General features: G+C 48.3%; 1 pseudogene; it reads right to left on the minus strand.

The window, feature by feature from the left end:
* Positions 1–20757: 20757 nt before the first annotated feature.
* On the minus strand, positions 20758–21584 carry LOC123073732 (60S ribosomal protein L28-2-like; annotated as a pseudogene).
* Between the last annotated feature and the right edge of the window lie 963 nt (positions 21585–22547).

Below are 22547 nucleotides of genomic sequence, written 5' to 3' on the forward strand. Positions count from 1 at the left end.
TGTGTGTCCTAGACTCGGCATTGTAACTTGGTTGGGGCCTCCAGCTTTCGATGTTAGGATTTGGTGCGAAGTATGTTTGGTATCCGGCTCGGATTTCGGCACCCCTTCATCAAGTGGATAGGAGTTACGACAGATATTGCCGAGATGGTGGCTTCAAAACTACTGATGTAATGATCTCGATGCATGCAATCACTTTATTAATTATTCACAAAGATGATTACATTCAGACTTGAGTATGCTAGCTATCTCATCCGGAAAAGTTTCGACGCCAAGCAGTTCGCTATCGCACCATCTTAGCTAGACTAATGTTCCTCTTTTTTTTTAAATGAAGGCAAAAGCTTTGTCTCATCTCATTAAAAAGGAGGGCAATAACAAAGCCTGCAGAGGGCCGTTACACCTCACACAAATGGAAAGACAACACAAGCCTACTCTCGCGGCATAAAAAATCCCAAATGCTTCGCCCCTGCGATAGTCCAGAGCCTCGCCTCCGCTTTAATAGCCTCGCCCAACATGTTTGGCAACCTACATACATGCTGGAACACCCTCACGTTTCTCTCTTTCCACACTTCCCAAGTAACAAGCATGATGAGTGATGAAATCGCCTTCCTCCTGTGGCCACGCGTAATGACCACTGCCGACCATCACTCTTTGACCGTGGGGATCCCGTTCCAGGCCGTCACATCCAGTTCGGGGGCATCCACCCAAACTCTGACAGCTATCCAAATGCGGGCAGAGAACCTGCATTGGAAGAGAAGATGAGCTGCGGTCTTTGGCTCTCTCTTGCAAAGTTGACACAAATTGCAGTTGGGCCATCCTCTTCTTTGCAGTCTGTCGACCGTCCAGATTCTATCATTGAGAACAAGCCACACAAAGAACTTGCACTTGGGCGGTGCCTAATTCTTCCACACCACGGTGGTCATGTTGGAGGCGACCGCACCCTCGCATTGGGCCCTATAGGCCGAAGGCCGAGGAATAAATACCGTCAGCGGTGAGGTTCCACTTGATATCATCAGGTAGCTCATCCTGCAGGTGTACCGTAGTGAGCTTCCCCCAAAGGGCACATAACTGTTCAATGTGCTCCAGAGAGAGGCCTCCAGACATGTTGATCCATTGGATCTAATGATTTTCAAGCAAGGCTTCTCGCACAGACTTGTTCTTGTTGGCAGAGATCGCGAAAATGGCCTCCTTGGGCTTTGATCCATCTAACCAGGGGGAAAGCCAGAAGCGTGCTGTCGGTGTGGAACGACACCTATGGGATCACAAGAATCCCTACTACGGTTGCCGGGGCGCAGGGTTGCAAGAAGAGCAGGATCAGTAGACAGCACAAGAATCGTTTACCCAGGTTCGGGCCGCGAGGATGCGTAAAACCCTAGTCCTGCTTTGGTTGGTGTATTTCAAAGAGTTCTTTAGCTCTCGAACTAGCTGTGGTGAGTGCGTGGTTCGAAAGAGCCGAATCCTTCTCCAGTATGTCATGGGCCTCCTTTTATAGTCGAAAGGGGCTGCCACAGTGGCACACAGGAGGTGGAAAGGCGCACAGTGCCCTGAGCTTATCGCTCGTATTACAGGACAAGATGCATTTAATGCGTAGCTTAGGTGTCCCCTTGCTTTATTGGGGACGGGAGCGAGGCCCGTCCCGACCGTCGCCGCTCCTCCTCGCTTTGACACGCGCACTGGCCAGTGAGGCGCGTGGTGCCATGTAGGCAGGCAGGCAGCTGAGATGGCGCGGTGGTGGAGCCTTCACGAAGATCTGCATGCCGCCACGCAGGCGTTCGATGAGTTGGCATGGGGGCTGCATGTTGCCACGCAGGTGCCCGCCCAGCTGGTTGGGCTGGCAGCTGCATGCAAACGGTGGTGGAAGCTTGGTTGGCGCGGGCCTGGCGGTGGTCCTGCTGGCGTCCTTGGTGAGGGCCTTGCCGGTGCCCCGGCAAGGGTCTTGCCGTGGCGTGCTGTCGTCCCCGGCAAGGGCCTTGCCGGGGGTCTGGTGGCCTTCCTCGGCAATGATATTGCCGAGGATCGTCGTCTTCTAATCCTCATCTGATCTTGAATATGTCTTCACAAAGATCTGCATGCCACCACAGAGGTGCCTTCCCGAGCACTGGCCCCACGTGGATGATGGTGTTGGGGACTGTGGGCTCAAGGGTGGCTCGCTCTGTTGGTGTGGGGCGAGCTGCTCCGGCAAGGGTCTTGCCGGGGCTGCTGAGGCTGCCCCCGACATTGGTCTTGTCGGGGGAACCTGCTTCGTCCCTCTGCCCTTTGTGGTCTTGGCCTTGGCGTTGCTCTGATTGTCTTGGGCTTCGGTCTTACCTTGGCTCACCTCCCCTGCTCTGTTTGGCGTGACCGTAGGCACGGCTCCGACTGCCCGTGCACATGTATAGGGGTACAAGAACGCACCCCTCTTTTTGTACACCGACAGGAGCCCCCGGGCCTGGGCCACACATAAGCGCGACACGTTGTTGGGCCAGGCCCAAAAATGATGCGCGGGCAGGCGGGGCGGTTTTTACTGCGGTAAGACTTTTCACGCGCTGCGCTTCGCACGACCCGCGCGCGCGGCACGGCGTGGAGGGGTGTGCGTGACGTGGGCGGCATGCGTGGGGCGGTTTCCACACGCATGCGTCACATCGCAGTAAAGAGGCGGCTCACGCCTTCCCAGTAAAAGGAGGGAGGTATGGAGGCGTGTCTCATTTACTGAACGGGGCCGGGTCGCGGTCTTCAAGGCGTCCACTCCCCACGACCACGGGGTGGGGAGAGGTCGCTTCACCCGTCCCCTTGGTTCTGCACGCCTGCCACGCGTCCCTCATGCGCCTGGGGTGGTAAGCATTAGAGGCAGGAAACCGGGCCGTCGCTGGTTGGGGCAGTGGGTCGGTCCTGATTCCCTGCGCCTCTGGTGGCTGGATTGGCCGAGCGGGGCGGCCAAGCCCCGACCCCGCCTCTTTATAAAGAGGGGGAAGGGGGGATGGCGCCCCACACTCTTCTGTCATCTATCTTCTCTTGCTTCTGCTTCTCCCTTTCACTCGCCATGGAGAAGGGGAATCCTGGTCCCTCGACGGTGGCGGCGAGGGTCGCCGCTCGACAGCGCGTCCCTCCTCCTCCTGAGCCCGCAGTGGTGGAACCGGCAGCGAGGGGAAGGGGGAGGGGGCGAGGCCGGGGCAGAGGCCGTAGTGCTCGGGGAAGAGGAGGACGGGGCGGCACGCCGGCCTTGCCCCCGCCAATGATGCCCTTCCCGATGGAGGGCCACGTTGAAGACCAGCCTTGCGAGTTCTTCATCAGGCTGCGCCAGCCTCCGCGTCGTCGCCTTCGTCTCCCCGCCCCGTTTACTCGGGTGATGGAGCGTGACCCGCCCCAGACCCTCAGGTTGCACATGAGGGGCTGTGGGAACGGGGGCACGCGGGTCGACGTCGACTTCCCGGCTCCTCGGGTTATGTACCTCCGCCGTGGATGGAACACGTTCGCTCGCATCCACAGCCTGACAGCGGGGCTCGTCCTCTACTTCAAATTGATGGAGGACGGTCTGCTCTCCGTCAAGGTCTTCGGAGAGTTCGGGACTCACCTGAAGTGCTGCGTGGAGAGCTCCTCTGATGGAGATTCCGACGATGGAAGCTCTTCCTCGAGCGAAAGTGATGAGGAGGACAGCGGGGCAGATGACGGGGATGAGTCCGACTAGGCGTCGGACGCCCCGCGCCTGGGCGGGTGCGGCAGCAGCAGGATCTGCACCTGGACGCTCCTCCGGCAGAGTTATGTGAACGTCGACTACATGACACTTCACCATTGTTTGGGCCTAGAGGAAGGCATTGGGAAGTAATAAGTAGATGATGGGTTGCTAGAGTGACAGAAGCTTAAACCCTAGTTTATGCGTTGCTTCGTAAGGGGCTGATTTGGATCCATATGTTTCCTGCTATGGTTAGGTTTACCTTAATACTTTTTTTGTAGTTGCGGATGCTTGCAATAGGAGTTAATCATAAGTGGGATGCTTGTCCAAGTAAGGATAGCACCCAAGCACCGGTCCACCCACATATCAAATTATCAAAGTACCGAACGCGAATCATATGAGCGTGATGAAAACTAGCTTGATGATAATTCCCATGTGTCCTCGGGAGCGCTTTTCTCTATGTAAGAGTTTGTCCAGGATTGTCCTTTGCTACAAAAAGGATTGGGCCATCTTGCTGCACTTTATTTACACTTGCTACTTGTTACCTGTTACCAATTATCTTATCACGAAACTATCTATTACCGATAATTTCAGTGCTTGCAGAGAATACCTTACTCAAAACCGCTTGTCATTTCCTTCTGCTCCTCGTTGGGTTCGACACTCTTACTTATCGAAAGGACAACGATAGATCCCCTATACTTGTGGGTCGTCAGACTCCTCGCTGCAACATCGATGGCCTTCATCTTCGTCTAGTATGTCTTGACACGGGCAAAGGCCATCCGTGCACCTTCAATGCACGCTGATTGCTTAACAGCATCGATATGAGGCACCGCGTTAGCAAGTCGCCGCACCAAGCCAAAATAGCTATCCGGAATAGGCTCGGTTGGCCACAGCCGGACCACGACGTCCTTCATGGCAGCGCCGGACATCCGTTGAAGCTCGGCACATTGGGTCATCTGTTCGTTCAGCAACAGTGGGCGCTTCGGCACACCGAATTGCGACCTAAAAAGCTTCTTCGTTGCATACCCCTCTTGCGCTTGATAAAACTACGCCGCATTGGAAGCACTCTTCGGCAAATGCAACAAAGCGTCTGGAGAACTCCACACTTGGTTAAGTGGGGCATAATGCGGATCGCCAAACTTAGTTTGTAATAAAAAGGGCTTACCAGCCACGATCTCCCCAACTTGTCGGATCTCCTCCCGGGCCGCTCTAGATTTGGACCGCGCTTCTTTTGCCTCTTGTAAGGCCTTATCAAGATCAGCGGTTTTGGCTTTATTATCCTTCTCGAGGAATTCACAGCGGTCAGTGGCATCCTTCAGTTCGCGCGCCATCGTGGATATTTTCTCCTCATCTTGGCGTCGAGCAGCCTGTTCGGCCTTTAACTCGGCAGACACCTTTTCGGCAGCCGCATTACTAAACCGGGCTTGCTCCTTGGCCCGGACTAGCTCCGCCCGAAGAATCTCAACTGCGGCAACACCATCTGCAGCCATGCATATCTCAGTATTCAGTGTTGCGCTTATAAATATACGCACACGCATGTAATGACTACTCCCAAGACATACCTTGCGCCTCGTCAAGCCGCCTGTTGGTAAGCGTGATGTCATCATCTGCCACATCGAGCCTTCGCTGCAGATTGGCAACCTCCGTAGTTCGGGCAGTTGCCTGGGAGGTAACAGCCTGTGTTTCAATTAATTAGATTACTCATCGGGCATATCTTTTTGATCCCCTGATCGCCTCCCTTGGGAAGCCAATCAGAGTCTCAAGGGCTACTACCTAAACACAAGTGCAGTTTGTGAATAAAATACAATCAAATTTTTTTACAGTACAAACCCCGAAGCCTCTTAGCAGGCTCGTGCAGGCTTCAGTCAATCCGCTTTTTGCGGATATAACTTTTGCAACCACCGTACCCATCAAGGTACGATGTTCCTCCAAGATGGATGACTGTCGCAGCATGTTCATCAATATATCCGGCGCTTCAGGACCTCCGGAAGCTGTTGTTGGAGTACGGCCTCCCTTTGAAGGGATCCATTTATTCGTCCTTAAAGTTGTCTCCGGCTGCGGGCCGGACAGTTTGGGGCCTTCGTTGTTGGCCCCCGGACCCTGGGCTACCAAAGCATCACCTTCAGGATGTGTCTTATCACCCCTCACACCACTTGTCGATCGGGAGAGGCCCTCCGGAATGACACCTCGAGGTCGTCTGCCCTATTGGGCGAGGAGACCGGCGGAGGTGTCTCGCTTTCCATCATCTCCGGGAGAAGATCCCCCGAGGAAGAGGATTGGTGAAGAAGGCTGTGTGCCGAGCTGCAAAAACATATATTCTAGTTACTTTGGTTGCGGGAAAGGAGTTGGATATGTTCACAAACATTCTTGTTCACTTACGATTCTGCTAGAGGCTTGTCCCCATCGTGGGACTGTGCGAGGACGCCATCCTCCAAGCCCGAGCCGCCCGACTGAGGCACCTTGCCTCGCTTGGAAGCCCTTTCCCCCCAATCTTCGGGCGCAGCCCTTTTCTTACCTTGGGGGGGCGATACCTTGATTTCTCCTTCACTTTTGTCCTTGGACGATGTAATTTTGATTCCCCCAGACATAATGTCTGATATACCTTCGGGATGGAGGCCGCTCTTGGTCCTCCCACTCCCCACCTTGTTCTCCTCCACAGGCATCTGGTACGGTGCCGGGCCCAGCATCCTTGTTAGTAAGGGATCTGCTGAGTCTTCGGGAAGGGGGGCCGAACACCTGATTCGCTCCGTTTTCTTTATCCAGCCCTGGAAGAAGATAGTTTGCTCAGTGACATATACGGCATACACAACTAGAAAGAGTTCGGGCGTCGAGAGCTTACCGAGGTATCCGGATGATTGCAGTCGAGGCCGATGTCCTCGGTGGTGTTCGGCCACTGTTTTCGTTTCCTGAAGAACAACTTCCACATTCCCTTATGCGTAGTGGCGTAGAAGTGTTGGAGGGTCCGTGGCCCTTCCGGATTGAACTCCCACATACGGGGAGGCCGACGCTGGCATGGCAGGGCTCGGCGGACTAGCATTACTTGAATCACGTTGAAGAAATCAATGTCCTTCTCAAGAAGGCTTCGGATGCGGCTCTGTCGAGTCTGCACTTCATCAATGGATCCCCAGTCCAGCCCCTTATTAATCCATATGCGAGCTGTACCGGAGGGACGGAATGGAACGCGGGTATAGTTTCCAACTTGGAACCGCGGGGTTCTGTGATGTAAAACCACTCCTGCTACCATTGGTTGGAGGTTTCGGTGAAATAACCTTTTGGCCAGAGAGTACCGGTAAGCTTGCTCACTACAGCGCCGCCGCACTCCGCCTGTTCCCCTTTGATCACCTTCGGCTTCACATTAAAAGTCTTGAGCCATAAGCAAAAGTGTGGGGGAATCCGAAGGAAGGCCTCACACGTGATGATGAACGCCGAGATATGGAGGAAAGAATCTGGGGCTAGATCATGAAAATCTAGTCCGTAATAACACACGAGTCCCCGGACGAAGGGGTGAAGAGCGAACCCTAGTCCTCGGAGGAGGTGAGAGATGAAAACAACCCTCTCGCCGGATCTGGGGGTCGGAATAACCTGTCCTAGAGCAGGAAGTCTGTGGGGAATCTCAGCGGTCAGGTATCTGGCCGCCCGAAGCCTCACAATGTCCTCCGCTGTAACCGAGGAAGCCACCCATCGACCCTGTAGGCCGGATCCGGACATGATCGGGGAGCTTGAAGCAATGAAGTCGAACCCGGGGTGCTAGAACTCGAGGTTGGAAAGGCTGGGGAGAGGTTTGGCATAAAAAGAGACGGCCTGTGGCTCCTTTATAAAGATCATGGGTATCGTGCGCCTCCTCCTAAGCCTAGAAACTAGCCTATTCCTAAGGAATCTTTCCAGTGGAATGGTTGGGTTACCCACGCTCGCATTAATGAGAATCCCGCAATAAGGGGACACGGTCTCTGCTTCGACAAGACGTGCCAATAGCAACCGTGTCTCGAAACACGGAGCGACAGATGAAAAACGGTTCGGAATTATGACCGGGTGGACGTGATGTCATGTTGCAAAAAGTTGTCAGCGGATTGGACTCGTGGAATATTATATTCTCTACGGTTGTGTGTGGTGTGTGTGTTGCAGGTCCGAACACGATAAGTACGTCCGAATACTATCTTGGAGTTCTGAAGGAGGAACCCGCCTTGCAATGCCGAAGACAAATCTGCGTGTCGGATACCTCGACATTGAAGCCAGGTTCAAGGGCTACTGAGGGAGTCCTAGACTAAGGGGTCCTCGGCGTCCGGCCTGTTAGCCATGGGCCGGACTGATGGGCTATGAAGATACAAAGACCGAAGATTGCACCCGTGTCCGGATGGGACTCTCCTTGGCGTGGAAGGCAAGCTTGGCGACCAAATATGAAGATTCCTCTCTCTGTAACCGACCTTATGTAACCCTAGATCACTCCGGTGTCTATATAAACCGAAGGGATCAGTCCAGATCGATATACTCATAACCATAGTCATATAGGCTAGGCCTCTAGGGTTTAGCCATTACGATCTCGTGGAAGATCAACTCTTGTAATACTCATATTCATCAAGATCAATCAAGCAGGAAGTAGGGTATTACCTCCATAGATAGGGCCCGAACCTGGGTAAACATTGCGTCCCCCGTCTCCTGTTACCATCGATCCTAGACGCACAGTTCGGGACCCCCTACCCGAGATCCGCCGGTTTTGACACTGACACCGAGGTCTTTCATTGAAAAATTCTTATTCAAGTATCCTTTTATGCCATTCAGAAATTTAGTATCATTTCTGATCAACAATATGTCATCCACATATAATATCAGAAATGCTACAGAGCTCCCACTCACTTTCTTGTAAATACAGGCTTCTCGAGAAGTCTGTATAAAACCATATGCTTTGATCACACTATCAAAGCATATATTACAACTCCGAGAGGCTTGCACCAGTCCATAAATGGATCGCTGGAGCTTGCACACTTTGTTAGCACCTTTGGATCGACAAAACCTTCTGGTTGCATCATATACAACTCTTCTTTAAGATATCCATTAAGGAATGCAGTTTTGACATCCATTTGCCAAATTTCATAATCATAAAATGCGGCAATTGCTAACATGATTCAGACAGACTTAAGCATCACTACGGGTGAGAAGGTCTCATCGTAGTCAACTCCTTGAACTTGTCGAAAACCTTTCGCAACAATCGAGCTTTATAGACAGTAACATTACCGTCAGCGTCAGTCTTCTTCTTGAAGATCCATTTATTCTCTATTGCTTTGTTCTCATACATGGATCCATACTTTGTTCTCATACATGGATCCCATCTTAGATTTCATGGCCTCAAGCCATTTCGCGGAATCAGGGCTCATCATCGCTTCCTCATAGTTCGTAGGTTCGTCATGGTCAAGTAACATGACCTCCAGAATAGGATTACTGTACCACTGGTGCGGATCTTACTCTGGTTGACCTACGAGGTTCGGTAGTAACTTGATCAGAAGTTTCATAATTATCATCATTAGCTTCCTCACTAATTGGTGTATGAATCACTGGAACTTATTTCTATGATGAACTACTTTCCTATAAGGGAGAAGGTACAGTTACCTCATCAAGTTCTACTTTCCTCCCACTCCATTCTTTCGAGAGAAACTCCTTCTCTAGAAAGGATCCATTCTTAGCAACGAATATCTTGCCTTCGGATCTGTGATAGAAGGTGTACCCAACAGTCTCCTTTGGGTATCCTATGAAGACACATTTCTCCGATTTGGGTTCGAGCTTATCAGGTTGAAGCTTTTTCACATAAGCATCGCAGCCCCAAACGTTAAGAAACGACAACTTGGGTTTCTTGTCAAACCACAGTTTATATGGTGTCGTCTCAACAGATTTTGATGGTGCCCTATTTAATGTGAATGCAGCCGTCTCTAAAGCATAACCCCAAAACGATAGCGGTAAATCAGTAAGAGACATCATAGATCGCACCATATCCAATAAAGTGCAGTTACGATGTTCAGACACACCATTACGCTGTGGTGTTACAGGTGGCGTGAGTTGCGAAACTATTCCACATTGTTTCAAATGAAGACCAAACTCATAACTCAAATATTCACCTCCACGATCAGATCGTAGAAACTTTATTTTCTTATTACGGTGATTTTCCACTTCACTCAGAAATTCTTTGAACTTTTCAAATGTTTTAGACTTATGTTTCATTAAGTAGATATACCCATATCTGCTCAAATCATCTGTGAAGGTCACAAAATAACGATACCCGCCGCGAGCATCAACACTCATTGGACCGCATACATAAGTATGTATTATTTCCAATAAGTCTGTTGCTCGCTCCATTATTCCGGAGAACCGAGCCTTAGTCATCTTGCCGATGAGGCATGGTTCACAAGCATCAAGGGATTCATAATCAAGTGATTCCAAAAGCCCATGAGCATGGAGTTTCTTCATGCGCTTTACACCAATATGACCTAAACGGCAGTGCCACAAAGAAGTTGCACTATCATTATTAAACTTGTATCTTTTGGCTTCAATACTATGCATATGTGTATCACTACTATCGAGATTCAATAAAAACAGTGGTGTCCGCTTTGATGCAGCAACCAAGACGGGAAAGGACACATATTATGGTTACATAGAGGACATATAGGAACTTGACTATGGACGTGATTTGATGTCCCTTTGTTTCGGTGAAAATGGGTCAACATGACACGAGGCGGGGTAACAGAAGACCCGCAGTACGGAATTATAATAGTGGATCTCAACAATCTTGCATACGCAGACGAACCATTCGTCCTAGGCAATGATGTGGCGTAGGTTTTCTATGTGAAGGACATGTCTACCAAGCCGAGAAAAAGAAAAGATAAGGAAGCGAATACATCATACGATGAGCCAAAGCACCACATAGTTCTTTCAGGGAAAAGAAACAACGTGGGAGTGGATGACAAGACAGACATGTCAGAAGATTATGAAAAGTTTGATGAAATTGCTCCATTCATAGCGAATATTGTTGGGGAACGTAATAATTTCAAAAAAACTCCAACGCACACGCAAGATCATGGTGATGCATAGCAACGAAAGGGGAGAGTGTTGTCTACGTACCCTCGTAGACCGTAAGCGGAAGCGCTATGACAACGCGGTTGATGTAGTCGTACGTCTTCACGATCCGACCGATCCAAGTACCGAACACACGGCACCTCCGAGTTCTGCACACATTCAGCTCGGCGACGTCCCACGAACTCACGATCCAGCAGAGCTTCGTGGGAGAGTTCCGTCAGCACGACGGAATGATGACGGTGATGATGATGCTACCGACGCAGGGCTTCGCCTAAGCACCGCTATGATATTATCGAGGTGGATTACCGCCTAAGCACCGCACACGGCTAAAAGATCAACTGATCAACTTGTGTCTATGGGGTGCCCCCTTCCTCCGTATATAAAGGAGTGGAGGAGGGGGAGGGCCGGCCCTCCTAGGCGCGCCCCAAGGGGAGTCCTACTCCCACCGGGAGTAGGACTCCAACCCTTCCAAGAGTAGGAGTAGGAGAGAGGGAAGGAGGAGAGAGAGGGGAAAGGAAAGGGGGCGCCGCCCCCCTCCTTGTCCAATTCGGACTAGAGGGGGAGTGTCAGGACCCCGATTCTAAGTCACACCGATCTAGCCTGTAACACCTCATATCACTTTGCGGCCGTCAATCACGGTATTCCCACGGGTGTCACCTTACCATGGCCCAGGACCGTTTGCGCCTTTTGGCTCACATATATGATAGTGTCGCTAGCATCCATATGACAGAGAACCCGAACCGACATGGCTAGTCGTGAACCCAAAGCGGCACTAACTTACGGGGATAGGCATACATGAATCAACATCGAGCATGTCGGTCAGCAGCGTGTGAATCCGGGCTATAGCACTGGGCTAATAGGACTCCGGGAACCCGGGCTGTAGCAGGCTAGGCAGGACTCCGGATGTCACCGCGTGACATTTCCCAGAAGGGACAGACACAGGAACGAAGTGAAACACATGCCGACCAGTCAAGTGTTCCGGAGCAGTAGTGCTGGGCTAGCAGGACTCCGGTGAACCGGGCTGTAGCGGACTACTATGGCTCATGGAAGCACTAGACTACATTTCCCCATAAGAGAGGCTTCCAAGGATAAACAACTAGATTGTCGGATCCCACACATACCAAGCATTTCAATCATACACACAATATGCTCGATATGTGTAAATACAACATGGCATCACAACAAAACTCTACAACTCAAAGTACTTTATTTAAAGGCTCCGGTGAGCCATACATAACATGTTCATACAGATAGGGGTCGACCTGACACTCAAGTGATACAAACATACAAGCACATGCGGAAGCAAACTTGTCTGAGTACAGACAACTAGAAAGAAAGAAGGCTTGACGAAGCCTGTCTATCTACATAGGCCCTTCACAAGCTCAGATCACCACCTGGGTGGCAAGTCACTCGTCAACGTCGAGATCTACATAGAACCCATCGGAGGGGGCAGTGTTGTCGTCTGAAAACAGTAATTAAAGCAACATGAGTACAAAGGTACTCAGCAAGTCTTACAACAGATCCTACTATACATGCACATTCTCAAGAGGGTAGTGGAGTTATTGCAGCAAGCCAGCTTTGACTCTTGGCTAAGCTATCCTATGAGACACCACTTGTAAAATATTTTTCGCACTCGAGTCCACTAATCACCATCACAATACTCCACCGTGGATCCTCCCTCGTCATCCTACGAGAGAGCCATCCGCGGTACTCACACTTATCTTGAGTCTTTTAGTAGTAACCATTAACTTGTCTATGAACTGCATAAGCGACCAAGTTGTCCTTTACCGCGGACGCGGCTATTCGAATAGTTTTATACCCTGCAGGGGTGTACTTCTTCACACACGCTTTCACCACTTATCGCCGTTTACACGACATGTACCCGGCAACCTTCAAGCGGAAGCCCAGCGAGGGTGTCGGCCACGACCTGACTAAACACACGAGTCCCTAGTCCAGGTTTATCGCCTATTCGGGTTCCATCCGCAAGGAAATCTGGCCGGGGTGTCCTCAACGGCCCCAAACGATGTGTGCAGGGTTCCCGAGACACCAAACGGCCGACTCGGTACACCGGGCCATGAGCCTACCACATCACAGCCCACCCCTAAGGTCAGCGTTGCGCACGGCCTCCAGCAACTACAAACACCAGAAACTACATGCAACTCCTGGACAGAGGACGGGGGTGGTTAATAAGTCGAGAGAGTCAATTAAGGATCCCAAAGTGTGGTAGTAGCTGAATCTTAAATCACGCATACAGATCTCAGTTCTTAAGGACGGCCTCAATTAAACAACCCACCATGTACTCCTACATGGCCTCTCATCGATACCTTTACCAAATCATGTTCAATGCTTCACTCTCATTGCCGACACAACCATTCACTCTAGTTCATCACCCCGATGAGCCAGACCTGACACGACTCTAAGCATAGCAAGCATAGCATGGTAGGAAGCACAAACATGGCTCAATCAACTCCTACACATGCTAGTGGGTTTCATCTAGTTACTGTGGCAATGACAGGTCATGCAGAGGAAGTGGGTTCAACTACCACAACACACAGCAGTTTGAAACGCGTTGTTTTAATGCAGTAAACGAGAGCAGAAGCGAGAAGATGGGTTTGTATCGAAATGATCAATGGGGTTGCTTGCCTAACAGAGTGGTAGTGGGATACTGCCCTTCAGTTGGATACTCGTGAATATCCTCGGAGGCAGAACCTACCACGAAGAACACATCGAAACACAATCATCACAAGGCAATATGCAACAATATGATGCATGCAATGACATGGCAAAATGAGTGTGTTTGGGCTAATGCAACTTGGAACAGATTAGTTTGAGTTCATTTGAAGCAAGGATTCAAATGCTAACCCAAAGTAAGAGGTCATATTAGTGCATTTACTTGTTTCACCTAAACAGCAAGGTTAAAATGTTCTGACATGGATGAAACTAGTATAGATGGAAAGATTGGATTTTTCTGATCAAATTTCATATATAAATCTTTGCATGTGGAGTTACAGATTAATTTCTATGAATTTTTGAAGTTTGTAGTATTTTTTGGAATTTCCTGTATAAGAATAATTCCAGTAAATGATTTACTGCGTCGGCATTGCGCCAGGGTGACGTCATCAGTCAACAGAGACGGTCCAAGTGAACCCTGAGCTATGGGTCCCGTCTGTCAGTGTCAATTAAACTAACTAAGTTTAGTTAGCGTTAAACTAATACTAACTTAGTTTAGTTACTGGCCTGAGGCCCACACGTCAGTGACCCAGGGGGTCAAACTGGGCCCACCCAGTCAACGGTCAGCGGGTAAACTCACCGGCGTTTAGCCGCCGGCGAGGCCAGACGTGGCGGTGGGGTGCGGGTTTCGTGCTCCGGCGACCAAATGGGCGGCGGAGACCATCTATGAGTAGCTAGGGGTGAGCCGCGTCGAGTGGTGGTGGCGGTTGGGCTTGGGGTCGCCGGAAACGACGCCGGCGACGACCTTGGCGGACGCCGGAGTTCGGGTGAGGTCGAACCCGTCGCTAGGGGGCACGGCAAGGGGCGTGCGGTGGTGCTACGGCTCCTGGCAATGCGGTGAGTGCATTGGGCAAGGTGGTGTGGCCGTTGGGTGGACGGAGCATCGTCGGCGACGAGCTCGACGGCGGCGCGTGCGGTGAAGCTTCGTGCGGTCGCTATGGTGCTTGAGAGAGAGAACGGGAAGGATGGAGAGGTGGCTGAGCTCACGGCGATCATGTTGAAGTAGTCGGTGAGGTCGGGGATGAGCTGGTGCAGCGGGGACGGCGAAGGGGATCTCCGACGGTGGCGGAGTCGGGCGTGGTCGTTGCGGTGGCTTCGGGGCAAGCGAGCGCTCGGGGCTCAGCCTGCTCGATGGAGAGGAGGGCGGCGGAGCTTCTGGACTCGGCGGGGCGGCGCGAGGACGACGGAGAGCGCGGCTACGTCGGCGGTGCGGCGGCAGGTGCGTCGGCCATGGTGAGGAGGGGCGAGGGAGAGAGGCAGGGGGTGAATGGATGTGTCCAGGGGTCGGGGCGGCGACGCCCAGGTGTCCAGGGGCGCGGGCGGCAAGCAGATGGCACCGTGGCGAGCTCGCGCATGCCGGTGTCACCTCCGTGCCTGCCTGGCGGGAAAGAAGCAGCTGGCTGGCACGGGCCAGCACAGCGCTGGGCCGCCAGGTGGGCCGGCTGGTGGGTTGCGGCCAGGTAAGTTTTTTTCCTTTTATTTTTTGTTTTCTTTTATTTCTGCAAGTTTGTGGCATTTCTAAAAATACCAAGGCATTTCCAAAAATAACCAAACTGCACATGCTCACTGTATGGGACATATCCAACATGAAACATTTCAGTTTGGGATTATTTGGAAATTTAAAATATTTACTAGCATTTAAATGCCCAAATGCAAGTTACATATGATTTGATTCAATGATCTTGTGATGACCTAGAAAATTGTGAACCCATTTTGTCAGAATTTCTAACCCAAGACAAAAAGGGTGGACTTTTTAGAAGGGCATTTCAGGTTCATTGAAAATGATCTTAGTAAACCCTAGTTGTTTTCAGGGGGGGTGCTGGGGGTTCTGTCATAACCATTTCAAGTTTCTGGAAAAGTAAACATGATGCAACACTCTAATGCATGAACTAGCTAGGATGTGATAGGGAGGGGGCGCGCGGCCTGCCCTGGCCGCCCCTCCTCTTCTCCACTAAGGCCCAATAGGCCCATTACACTCCCCGAGGGGTTCCGGTGACCCCCCGGTACTCCCGTATTTGTCCGAACTTGCCCGGAACCCTTACGAAGTCCAAACATAGTCATCTAATATATCGATCTTTATGTATCAACCATTTCGAGACTCCTCGTCGTGTCCGTGATCATATCCGGGACTCCGAACTACCTTCCGTACATCAAAACACGTAAACTCATAATACCGATCGTCACCGAACGTTAAGCGTGCGGACCCTACGGGTTCGAGAACTATGTAGACATGACCGAGACTCGTTTCCGGTCAATAACCAATACCGGATCCTGGATGCTCATATTGGCTCCGACATATTCTACGAAGATCTTTATCGGTCAAACCGCATAACAACATACGTTGTTCTCTTTGTCATCGGTATGTTACTTGCCCGAGATTCGATCGTCGGTATCTCAATACCTAGTTCAATCTCGTTACCGGCAAGTCTCTTTACTCGTTCTGTAATACATCATCCTGCAAGTAACTCATTAGTTGCATTCCTTGCAAGGCTTATAGTGATGTGCATTACCGAGAGGGCCCAGAGATACCTCTCCGACAATCGGAGTGACAAATCCTAATCTCGATCTATGCCAACTCAACAAGTACCATCGGAGACACCTGTAGAGCACCTTTATAATCACCCAGTTACGTTGTGACGTTTGGTAGCACACAAAGTGTTCCTCCGGTATTCAGGAGTTCCATAATCTCATAGTCATAGGAACATGTATAAGTCATGAAGAAAGCAATAGCAATATACTAAACGATCGAATGCTAAGCTAACGGAATGGGTCAAGTCAATCACATCATTCTCTAATGATGTGATCTCGTTAATCAGATGAGAACTCATGTCTATGGCTAGGAAACTTAACCATCTTTGATTCAACGAGCTAGTCAAGTAGAGGCATACTTGTGACACTCTGTTTGTCTATGTATTCACACATGTACTAAGTTTCCGGTTAATACAATTCTAGCATGAATAATAAACATTTATCATGATATAAGAAAATATAAATAACAACTTTATTATTGCCTCTAGGGCATATTTCCTTCAGTCTCTCACATGCACTAGAGTCAATCATCTAGATTACACAGTAATGATTCTAACACCCATGGAGTCTTGGTGCTGATCATGTTTTGCTCGTGGAAGAGGCTTAGTCAACGGGTCTGCAACATTCAGATTCGTATATATTTTGCAAACTTCTATGTCTCCCTCCTTGACTAGATCGCGGATGGAATTGAAGCAACTCTTGATGTGCTTGGTTCTCTTGTGAAATCTGGATTCTTTCGCCAAGGCAATAGCTCCAGTATTGTCACAAATGATTTTCATTGGACCCGATGCACTAGGTATGACACCTACATCGGATATGAACTCCTTCATCCAGACTCCTTCATTTGCTGCTTCCGAAGCAGCTATGTACTCCGCTTCACATGTAGATCCCGCCACAATGCTTTGCTTAGAACTGCACCAACTGACAGCTCCACCGTTCAATATAAACACGTATCCGGTTTGTGACTTAGAGTCATCCGGATTAGTGTCAAAGCTTGCATCGACGTAACCATTTACGACGAGCTCTTTGTCACCTCCATAAACGAGAAACATATCCTTAGTCCTTTTCTGGTATTTCAGGATGTTCTTGACCGCTGTCCAGTGATCCACTCCTGGATTACTTTGGTACCTCCTTGCTAAACTAATAGCAAGGCACACATGAGGTCTGGTACACAACATTGCATACATGATAGAGCCTATGGCTGAAGCATAGGGAATATCTTTCATTTTCTCTCTATCTTCTGCATAGGTCAGCCATTGAGTCTGACTCAACTTCACACCTTGTAACACAGGCAAGAACCCTTTCTTTGCTTGATCCATTTTGAACTTCTTCAAAACTTTGTCCAGGTATGTGCTTTGTGAAAGTCCAATTAAGCGTCTTGATCTCTCTCTATTGATCTTGATGCCCAATATATAAGCAGCTTCACCGAGGTCTTTCATTGAAAAACTCTTATTCAAGTATCCTTTTATGCTACCCAGAAATTCTATATCATTTCCAATCAACAATATGTCATCCACATATAATATTAGAAATGCTACAGAGCTCCCACTCACTTTCTTGTAAATACAGGCTTCTCCAAAAGTCTGTATAAAACCATATGCTTTGATCACACTATCAAAACGTTTATTCCAACTTCGAGATGCTTGCACCAGTCCATAGATGGATCGCTGAAGCTTGCACACTTTGTTAGCACCCTTTGGATCGATAAAACCTTCAGGTTGCATCATATACAACTCTTCTTCCAGAAATCCATTCAGGAATGCAGTCTTTACATCCATTTGCCAAATTTCATAATCATAAAATGCGGCAATTGCTAACATGATTCAGACGAACATAAGCATCGCTACGGGTGAGAAGGTCTCATCGTAGTCAACTCCTTGAACTTGTTGAAAACCTTTCGCAACAAGTCGAGCTTTGTAGACAGTAACATTATCGTCAGCGTCAGTCTTCTTCTTGAAAATCCATTTATTCTCGATGGCTTGCCGATCATCGGGCAAGTCAACCAAAGTCCACACTTTGTTCTCATACATGGATCCCATCTCAGATTTCATGGCATCAAGCCATTTCGCGAAATCTAGGCTCATCATCGCTACCTCATAGTTCGTAGGTTCGTCATGGTCAAGTAACATGACCTCCAGAACAGGATTACCATACCACTCTAGTGCGGATCTTACTCTGGTTGGCCTACGAGGTTCGGTAGCAACTTGATCTGAAGTTACATGATCATCATCATTAGCTTCCTCACTAATTGGTGTAGGAGTCACAGGAACAGATTTCTGTGATGAACTGCTTTCCAATAAGGGAGCAGGTACGGTTACCTCATCAAGTTCTACTTTCCTCCCACTCACTTCTTTTGAGAGAAACTCCTTCTCTAGAAAGGATCCATTCTTAGCAACAAATATCTTGCCTTCGGATCTGTGATAGAAGGTGTACCCGACAGTTTCCTTTAGGTATCCTATGAATACACATTTCTCCGATTTGGGTTCGAGCTTATCAGGTTGAAGCTTTTTCACATAAGCATCGCAGCCCCAAACTTTAAGAAACAACTACTTTGGTTTCTTGCCAAACCACAGTTCGTAAGGCGTCGTCTCAACAGATTTAGATGGTGCCCTATTTAACGTGAATGCAGCCGTCTCTAAAGCATAACCCCAAAACGATAGCGGTAAATCAGTAAGAGACATCATAGATCGCACCATATCTAATAAAGTGCGGTTACGACGTTCGGACACATCATTATGCTGTGGTGTTCCGGGTGGCGTGAGTTGCGAAACTATTCCGCATTGTTTCAAATGAAGACCAAACCCGTAACTCAAATATTCTCCTCCACGATCGGATCATAGAAACTTTATTTTCTTGTTACAATGATTTTCCACTTCACTATGAAATTCTTTGAACTTTTCAAATGTTTCAGACTTATGTTTCATCAAGTAGATATACCCATATCTTCTCAAATCATCTGTGAAGGTGAGAAAATAACGATACCCGCCGCGAGCCTCAATATTCATCGGACCACATACATCAGTATGTATGATTTCCAACAAATCCATTGCTCGCTCCATTTTTCCGGAGAACGGAGTTTTAGTCATCTTGCCCATGAGGCATGGTTCGCAAGTACCAAGTGATTCATAATCAAGTAATTCCAAAAGTCCATCAGTATGGAGTTTCTTCATGCACTTTACACCAATATGCACTACAAGAAATATGTCAACTTGTAACCCTCACTATTGGTCTTTGAAAGGTCATTGTTTTTTATTTGCGACCTTTTTTTGACAAAAAACAAAAGGTCAAAAGCTGGCGGTCGTAAACTGAAATTAACGACCTTCTTACAGATGGTCCTGGAAGCCATGGCCTTTTGTTTTGGTCACTGGCTGTCTGCCCAGGCCACGTCGGATCCAACGTGGCAATCTGACGTGGAAAAATTGCGACCAATTCAAAAGGTCGTTACTTAGAATCAGCCCGGTCCATTTCGGTGCTTTAGATGGGCCGAGCCCATTAATTCAGCCTTTTTAATATATTTTTTCTGTTAATTTTCGTTAGCTACATGGGCCTGGCCCAGTAATTCGGCCTTTTAAATTTCTTTGCCTATCCCTTTTGACAGATTTTTTGGTCTTGTTTTTTCTAGGCCATTTCTTTGCTGGGCCTCTCAAGTTTTCCCCTCAGAAATAATTGCTCAATATATCTTGGGCTGGGCCGAAATAATTGATCCAATCCAACTTCTTTTATTATGCCATTGACATTACAACACATCACACTACAAGTTATCTTGGGCCTAGCCCAGTTCCGATACATTTTCAAAGCAACATTGAATATTATAGGAGCCCAAAATATCTTTACATGCATTCATTCTAGCAGTACGTATCTTTATGTCCAAGGAACTAGTAAGTGCCAAACAAAACTATTCTACAACAAAGAAAAGAAAATAGATGACAAGACATCACAGAAGTTCCTATTGTCCTCCTTCTTCAACATTTGAAAACCTTCACCTGGCAGTAGATCAATCATGAGTGAGAAACAATACAACAACAAAAAAAATGTTCAGACGATGCAAAAAATAACAGTCATTACACATGGTATTAGCGTACAGATTGTAAGTCATGGATCTATTACACATAGTTTTTGTGTTGTGGACCTTCATGCAATTGCTACTTGGTAAGGCATTACAATGCTCCAGGAAGTGTACCACACTACAGTCAACAGTCTACAGCATACACAGCTAGGAATTGTAAGTCACATTGCATAGTCAGCAGAAGCATACTAACATCACAAAGGTAGGAGAGTATAAAGTGATGATCTAGATTGAGTTACCATCGGTGAGGAGGTCGATTATCTCCGTGGTGTGCTTGATGATGCGCACAGCCATGATCTTCTTGCCATTGCATCCATGCGCTCGATTATGGGGGTACCAATGCATCCAAGTAGAACAAAATCACCACATTAACCCACAGCTTCAAGTACAAGCTAAGTATATATCAAGTGTTAATGAAAATAAGTTGAGAAAAACACTAGAAATAATTATATCATGTCATGCAAAGTTCCAACCGAACAAACATATGCATGCCAAGGTGAAATATTACAAAGAAAGCACTCATCAGGTAGCAGTGCATACAAAGTCGCTGTTTTAGTAGTAGCAAATACTCTCTGTGTACGCAGTAGTAAAAACTCATGCAGTACCAAATTCAAAGATTTTTTATTGTAGCTAACAGAAGTATGGAACAATAGTTAACAACTCAAGTCAGAAAAGGTAGGAGTGTCTCTCTAAGAGACACAACTGATATTGGTCAAAGATAATAACAGAGCACAAAATAAGGTAGGTACATTGACTTCTTTAAAGACAATAAGCAGGACCAACAGATTCACATGTTACATCAGCATGAAGTTACAATGGCAGATGCCAGGCTGTAGGAGGAATCAACAGCGGCAAGTAGCAGCATCTACGAGCAGTGCTTAGGAGCAGCAGCAGTGCCTAACTAGCAGGAGCAGTAGCAAAACAACGAGCGGCGGCAGCGGAGTAGCAAGCAGGAGCAGCTACTGCATCTGATGGTTGGCAGTGCAACAACGGTGCATCATCAGGGACACAAGTCCACCAAAAAATCAAGCATGCCATGCCACAACTCTGAACTCAAGGAGGAAGCAGAGACAAGCCGTGACTTACAGTCGTAGCTTAGAAGCCAAGCATAAGGGCAATTCAAGTACAAAACTCTGGAGTTAATACCTGGTTCTTGACAGACTTGGCCATCTTGCGGAACTCCTTGCGCATCAGAGTCTTGTGCTGGAGCTTGGCAGGGGTGCTCTGCTTCTTGGTCTTGGTCGTGGACAGGACAACAGCCTTGTCCTCTCCCGCTGATGGCTAGACCGCCACGGTCTTGCTGTTCGCCAAGCCTGAAACCACATCAGCCCCACAGCAAGTTAGCTCCTTGCAGAGACACTTGCAAACAAAAGGGTTAAAAACAGTGCAAAGAGCTATGGACCCGAGAACTTGTAGGACTGGATATTGTAGAGGTTGTTGGGCTCCTTGCTGAACTGCACCTTGGTGTTGCTGTTGCCGAACTGCTTGATCAAGAAGTAGTTGTTCTTCTTCATGAGCTCCCAGACCGGAGACCCTGGAACGGTAGTCATTTCCCTTGGCCTACATCACCAAAACAACAACCAAAAGTCAGATCCTACAGCTAGCAACAAGCAACATGATGCACTAATCCTACAGAATGTGAAAACATTTAACCATTTGACGCAAAATTGTACGCTGATTGCAAGTAGAAACATGGGTTACAAAAAATATACAGCAGAAGCAGCAGTGAAGCTTGAGCGTCCCATCGACTACTGACAAGTACGAACAGATCTCACTAGCAAGAGGAAATCATAGTGTGCAGCTCTAACGCGGGCTGGGATCTAGCCTAGGACGAACCACATACATTTTACATGGGCACACAAATATCATAAACAAGTATGCACAGATTATGGTTGAAATCTTGCTAGCGAGCAGACAAGTATTACTTCTTTGCATGGTAGGATACAAATATTATAAACGTTGCTTCACGGCCACTGATTACTTGCTCGTTGCGCGGAGATTTTGATCAGTGTGACAACTAGTCACTAGATACAAAACAATTCATATAAACAGGGCATGTTGACCTGTGTGCGGAACCGACGATGCAGCTGATCTGGATATGGATCGGCGGTGGGATGCCTACATCAAGATTCAACAATCAAGGTTTCATCAGTAAATCATAAGAAAGAAAATCTCAAGTCAAGTTTTCCTGAATCAACTAGACTTCACTGTGTAGGTACTACCAAGTACCAACAACTTAAATAGCTAAGTACCACGCTTTAGTTCTACATCTCTACAGTTCTATATTTACCAACCCAATATGCCCAATTTCCCACAGACCGATTCAAAGTTATTATAGCTTCCAGGTTAAGCCTAGGGAATCAAAGGAAATACACATCAGAAATGTTAGGTACATGTTGGGTTAGCACTACAATGTTTCACACTTATTTTGAACAAAAAACCATAGGAGGTTTGTTGTACTCGATTAGGAAACAGTGACAATGGCGGGGTGAATAATTACATCTGTGCATATACAAG

The sequence above is a fragment of the Triticum aestivum genome, chromosome 3D (genome assembly GCF_018294505.1).
Source record: "Triticum aestivum cultivar Chinese Spring chromosome 3D, IWGSC CS RefSeq v2.1, whole genome shotgun sequence".
In the NCBI taxonomy this organism is placed as follows: Eukaryota; Viridiplantae; Streptophyta; class Magnoliopsida; order Poales; family Poaceae; genus Triticum; species Triticum aestivum.